This window comes from Peromyscus eremicus, chromosome 4 (assembly GCF_949786415.1).
Source record: "Peromyscus eremicus chromosome 4, PerEre_H2_v1, whole genome shotgun sequence".
Taxonomy (NCBI): Eukaryota; Metazoa; Chordata; class Mammalia; order Rodentia; family Cricetidae; genus Peromyscus; species Peromyscus eremicus.
In genome coordinates this window covers 5,310,968-5,316,967 of record NC_081419.1, presented here as the reverse complement: position 1 = coordinate 5,316,967, position 6,000 = coordinate 5,310,968, and the positions used below count along the sequence as shown (strand labels likewise).

At 50.7% G+C, this 6,000-nt stretch overlaps 1 protein-coding gene across 1 annotated transcript in view; it reads right to left on the bottom strand.

Annotated features, from left to right (window-relative positions):
* Nucleotides 1-321: 321 nt before the first annotated feature.
* Ncs1 (neuronal calcium sensor 1) overlaps nucleotides 322-6,000 on the bottom strand; it is a 52,723-nt gene continuing 47,044 nt past the window's right edge. The window contains exon 8 of the mRNA XM_059260026.1: nucleotides 322-3,428. The gene's annotated coding sequence lies outside the window, so the exon portion shown is untranslated. The remainder of the gene's footprint in view (nucleotides 3,429-6,000) is intronic.

Sequence of the window (6,000 nt, the reverse complement as noted above, 5' to 3'; positions counted from 1 at the left end):
CAAAAGACTCTGAGGGTGCTGGGGACGCAAGCAGGGAAGGATGCGAACACCACACCAGAACATCACCTTTCTTGGATCTGGGTTTTAAGTTACCCAAAGTCCTTCAGGAGCTACAGGACTCGCTCCGGCAAGGGTCTCTAGCCACTTTACTCAGAGCCCTCATGATACCCCTGCAAGGTGGCTGACCTCCTTCTGAGGCATGGAGAAACAGATCCCAGAGGAATTTAGAGACCGAGTTTGTCCAGGTGCTAGGTGTTGCCCCCACCCTAGGAAGCAGACAAAACTTGAACCTAGTGCCAAGACAGAAGATGGGACCAACTGTTTATTCAACAAAAGCCTTTTATTCATTCAAAAATTAACCATTGGGTTTATTTTGCAGATATTTAAAAAAAAATTAAAGTTGGGAGGGCAAAGCTTCCCACTGTGCCCTTCTGCCAACTACCTTGCCAGCCCCGGATGATCTAGCAGAGGGGCAGGTGGGAGACATGCTGCCAGATATGTGCGGCTGGGGGTCCATGGCCTCTTCAACCACAGCCTCCTTGGCCTTCCCACCTCTGGCCTCCAACTTCACCACTTACTGGACCACTGCAGCCCCAAGGCGCCACCACCAGGGGGCGCCCCTGTGATCCTTGGATCATGTAAATTCGGAAATACACTGGGAGCAATCATAGTGGCTTTCTGCTTGGCCAGTAGTGGGGACTTTCTCTGGAGAGATGCCAGGGATCCCCAGGCACCCTACACTCCACCATCCCCTGGAAGAGACACTGTCCCCAAAAGCCCAAATGCACCTTCATAGGAAATCAACTGTCAGACTGCAAAGCATTTAAAGAAAGAGATACCAGTGCCGCATACATTTGCCTTGTTATTTTAAACCTGGCTGGATACCGCAAAGTCGTGACGCTCTCCTAAGTCACAGTCAACACAAAGTAGGAGCAACTGCTTGGAAGAAGAGGGGGAGGGGCACAGCATCCCTGGCCCTCGCAGGGAGCGTCTGCAGAGGGACTAGGGACCTGGCCTCATAGGCTGGACCACACCCCTAAAGAAAGCAGCGTCGGATGGGGTGGGACTCAGTGGAAGTGAACTTGGGGAGAGGCCCTCAGGCTGCTCAGAAGAGGCCCAGCCTCAGATTCTGGGCGTGCTGTGTGCCACAGCTAACGGCTGGTGAGAGAGAAGGACGGAAGTCTGTCAGGACGCATCCTTGAATGAAAACAGTGTCCGGCATCCTGCCAGGAAGAAGGCAGCCCAGGGCTGTCTCAGTGTCCAAGGCTTGGCCCAAGGACATACACTGTGAAGACCAAAAGCCACACTTGAGGCTGCAAACCGAAAAGCCAAGATGCCAAGAGGAAACCTGGACCCACAGGCTCGGTGAAAACCCAGGCTTAATCCTTGACAGTCCACAGCTAAGAACCCATCGAGTCTGGATGCCACCAAAAATGCTACTGACAGAGAGGCTCCCAAGACCACAGAAAGTCCACTCTTATCCTCCTACATCACTGCATCTACTCCCCGTCCTAAAGGCCCTGTCGGTGGCCAAGCAGGAAGCTGACCCAGAGAAGCCTCAAAGAAAATTGCCTCTGCAACCGGAGCCCTGTGGGATCTGGTGGGCCAACAGTGGGCACACGTGAGCCAAAGGCCTGCCCACGAAGGGGTGTATTTGTGGACTGGGTAAGCATCCACACCCACACAGAGCCACCATTTGATGGAGGACATCCTTCCCCCAGCTGACAGCTACTCACCCACGGGTCATTAGCAAGGAAGAGTTCGGCCTCCTAGAAGTATGATGGAGATCACAGGAGGATCGGAGCAGAACAAAATCCAGCGGCCATTTCCCCCTCTCGCTGGTGGCCAGAGAGGCGACACAAACTAGAAGCAAGAACTATGGGCCCAGGCCCGCCTGTCTGCAGCTGGGAGGCCGCGTCTCAACTGAGAAAGTTGCCCACGGTGAGGGTGAGCCCCCAAGGAGCTCGCGAGCCTAGAGAACACTGAAGAGGGCCTGAAGGAGGCACCATCAGACACCAGGGCCTGGCAAACACAACCACAGAACAGTACCACAGACATAGGAACCCAAGCTCCGGGCTGGGAATCAGACATCGTCAGCCAGACCAACCACCAACCGCCTCCCCGCCACCCCCAGCCCTACTGACCGAGAGGCAGACTATGAAATCACAGAGAAGCCCAACCTTGGGCCTCTTGCTTCTGGTCCATGGCTGCCCAGTGTTCCTGGTGACAGACACGGAGCCATCCCTAGCTCTGGACGAGCAGAGCCTCCCTCAGTAGCATGGCCTGGTCCTGTCCTTTCATCCCCTCCTTCTCAGCCTCTGAGCAGAGAAGAAGCCATGTAGCCTGCTACAAAAGGCAGACAGAGGCAGGAAAGCCGAGAAGCCCACTTCATACTCTCCATACTGTGTGCCCGACGCCCTCTCCCAGTCCCCACTCCCAGAACAAGGCTCTCCACTTTCTCTCTGCTGTGAACATCAGAGCAAGAGTTGAAAAAAAAAAAAAAAAAAAAGTCCCGTTTGTCCTTGAAAAAAGTGTTATGGACTCCGAGGAGAGCAGAGGAGAGGGGTGGGGACCGCAGGGCAGAAGCTGGGGGAACAGTACATTAGCCGTTTAGGAACGCCCACCTTCCCCTCTCCAAAAATGGAGCACAGTATCTGAAAAAAAGAGGAAAAGATTTTTGGCTTCTTGGCCGCTGCAGGCCACCATCCTCCCAAGTGAGCGGGCAGGTGGGTGAGGGTGTGCACATGTAAACGGAGGCCCAGCAACCTGGGAGTTTCAGACACACAAGGTAGCAGCAATAGTTAACAACCAATAAATAAAAGGTATCGATTATATATGAGTATAAAAAAAAAACTCACTTTCCCCACGGAACACACAATACTGTTATCACATGAGCCATCATCACTAACCATCCTTGCCTGCCAGTGGCCTCGCTCCTAAAGGCTGGGCTGAGAACCCTCACCACCAGGCAGCCCTGCCCCTGGCCACCGCTGCAGAGGGCCAGCAGAGACTGAGTTCTCGGAGCCCTGGAGGCCTTCTCCCAAGGGTCAGTATCTTCTAGAACAGAAGGTAGTTTGTTTGTTTTCTTTTACAATGTCCATTTGAAATAAAAAAAGAAAGCACACACGCAGGAGAGCAGGAGGAATGGAATGGTTGCCCGAGGGAGACAGCCAAGTCCTTAGTTTTGCGGAGGGCTGGAGCCTTTTCCATTTCGGTTCATCGCTATTTTGAACAAGCGGAGGCTGTTGACAATTGGAACCAGTGGCTTCAGGCGGCAGGTGGATGCAGGGCAGGGGGGGAAGAGACCCGGGCCTGGAGGCTCAGGGGCAGCCGGCTGTGTGTAGATGAGGAAGGCTGGGTGGGCACGGGGGTGGTGTCAGGCTGCGGTGGCCTCATGGCACAGGAAGAGGCGAGTGATTCCCACACATCTACAAGACAGAGGGAGGTAGAACATGTTAAAGCCACAGCAAGGGACGGTCCCCTGGGGCCTGGCTTCTAAACTTTAGGCTGCAAGTCCATTTGAGTTTTAATAACTAAATGTGGTAGCAACAAGAGACTCAGCCCCTCTTTAGGACTCCACTTTGTGGAAGATCTCTGAATGAAACAGTCTTTTCTCTACATTCATTAAATTAGTATATCTTTAAGTTGTATCCTATTAGAACACTTGATTTTAATTTTGGGGTTTTTTTTGGTTTTGTTTTGTTTTCTTTTGGTTTTTGGTTTTTGAAGACAGGGTTTCTCCAAACCAAAATGTGCCAGTCCTGGATCTCACTCTGTAGACCAGGCTGGCCTCAAACTCACAGGGATCCACCTGCCTGTGCCTCCCAAGTGCTGGGATTAAAGGTGTGCGCCACCACTGCACAGCGATTTTAATTTTTTCTAAGATTTATTTTATTTTTCATGAGTATGCTATCTCGTGTGTGTGTGTGTGTGTGTGTGTGTGTGTGTGTGTGTGTGTGTGTGTGTGTGAAGTACCCTCAGAGGCCAGAAGGGGGCACTGGATCCCCAGGACCTGCAGTTGCAGGCAGCCTGACATGGGAGCTAGGAACTACAGTAAGGTCCTCTAGAAGAGCAGCAGACGCTCTAATCTGCTGTGCCATCTCTCTCCAGCCCCAGGACATTTGATCTTAAAACGTGTTTGAATTCCAGCATGGAGGAGGGAGGAGCACAGAGGGCCTCACCTCTAGCCGAGGAGCTGGGCTGCTGGGAGATGGGGAATCTCTGTAGTCACTAATGAGTCACCCACGCTCTAGTAGATAACTCCATACCCATGCTACCTACGCAAGCAATCGTAACTAAACTCAGCCGGTCATTAAAAACAAACAAACACACACCAAGCAGGGAAGCTAGAGAGAGAGCTCGGCAGGTAAGAGCACTTGTTCTTACAGAGGACCTGAGTTCTGTTCTCAGCACTCACATGGCAACTCACAACCACCTGTAACTCCAATCCCATGGGATCCAGTGTCATCTCTGGCCTCCACAGGCACTAGGCACACACGTGGTGCAAATACATACATGCTGACAAAATACTCATACACATAAAATAATAAGTCTGTAATAAATATTAAAAACCTTGTTGAGGGCTGGAGAGATGGCTCAGAGGTTAAGAGCACCGATTGCTCTTCAAGAGGTCCTGAGTTTAATTCCCTGCACCCACATGGTGGCTTACAACCATCTCTAATAAGATCTGGCAACCTCTTCTGTATAATAATAAATAAATAAATCTTTTAAAAAAAAAAAAACCTTGTTGAGCCGGGCGGTGGTGGTGCACACCTTTAATCCAGCACTTGGGAGGCAGAGCCAGGCGGATCTCTGTGAGTTTGAGGCCAGCCTGGTCTACAGAGTGAGTTCCAGGACAGCCACAGCTACACAGAGAAACTCTGTCTCAAAAAACAAAAACAAAAAAAGCCTTGTTGAGAAGAGAGGCTCCAGAGGGAGTGGGAAAGCGTAAAGGGAGAGGGGTGTGTCTGAACACAAATCAGAATACATCTTATATACAGGCATGAAACTGTCAAGGGATAATTTTTTAAGATTTATTCATTTATTATGTATACAGTGTTCTGCCTGCACACCAGAAGAGGGCACCAGATCTCATTATAGATGGTTGTAAGCCACCAGGTGATTGCTGGGAATTGAACTCAGGACCTCTGGAAGAGCAGCCAGTGCTCTTAACCTCTGAGCCATCTCTCCAGCTGGATAATATTTTTAAACGTTAAGTTGTTTCAGTTGCTGACCTGGATTGTTTGATTGTTTTTGTTTTTCGAGACAGGGTTTCTCTGTGTAGCTCTGGCTGTCCTGGAACTCACTCTGTAGACCAGGCTGGCCTTGAACTCACAGAGATCTGCCTGTCTCTGCCTCCCAAGTGCAGGGATCAAAGGCGTGTGCCACCACCGCTTGGCCCATCAGTGTGTTTTCAAACAGCCTTGATTTAAAGCTCCGTCAGGGTACTGATCCAACTTGATGAAACTGGTTACACGTCGGAACGTGGGGTAACCTAATTCTGTGTTCCATGCTCACTCACATTTTTTTGGTTCCAGAACAGACTATTTCTTATCCCCTTTAAGCTGAGAGCTGTGTTTTTTATGTCAGCATCACAAAGATACATACACAGGGCTGAGGATGTGGCCTGGGAGTGGAACACGGGGGCTGTACAGGAAGACTCCATCTCAACAAACAAACAAACAAACAAACATTTCTGAACGAAGCTGTGACACACTAGGACATGGGTAGCTCTGGGAAGAGTGCTAAGGGAGAGAAGCCAGACTCAAAAACCACTTCAAAATAGGTGGGTCCGAAGAGCCAGAGAGCAGCCTGGCTGGTAAGACCGGGGAGATGCGGGGTGTAGAGCCTGACTTCAGAGGATGCCAGACTGTTAGAACCAGGAGGATGTGGCAGCTGCATAACACCATGAATATACTAAATACCACTGAACTCTGTGTGTGTGTGTGTGTGTGTGTGTGTGTGTGTGTGTGTGTGTGCAAGTGCACCCCTCTGGGAATT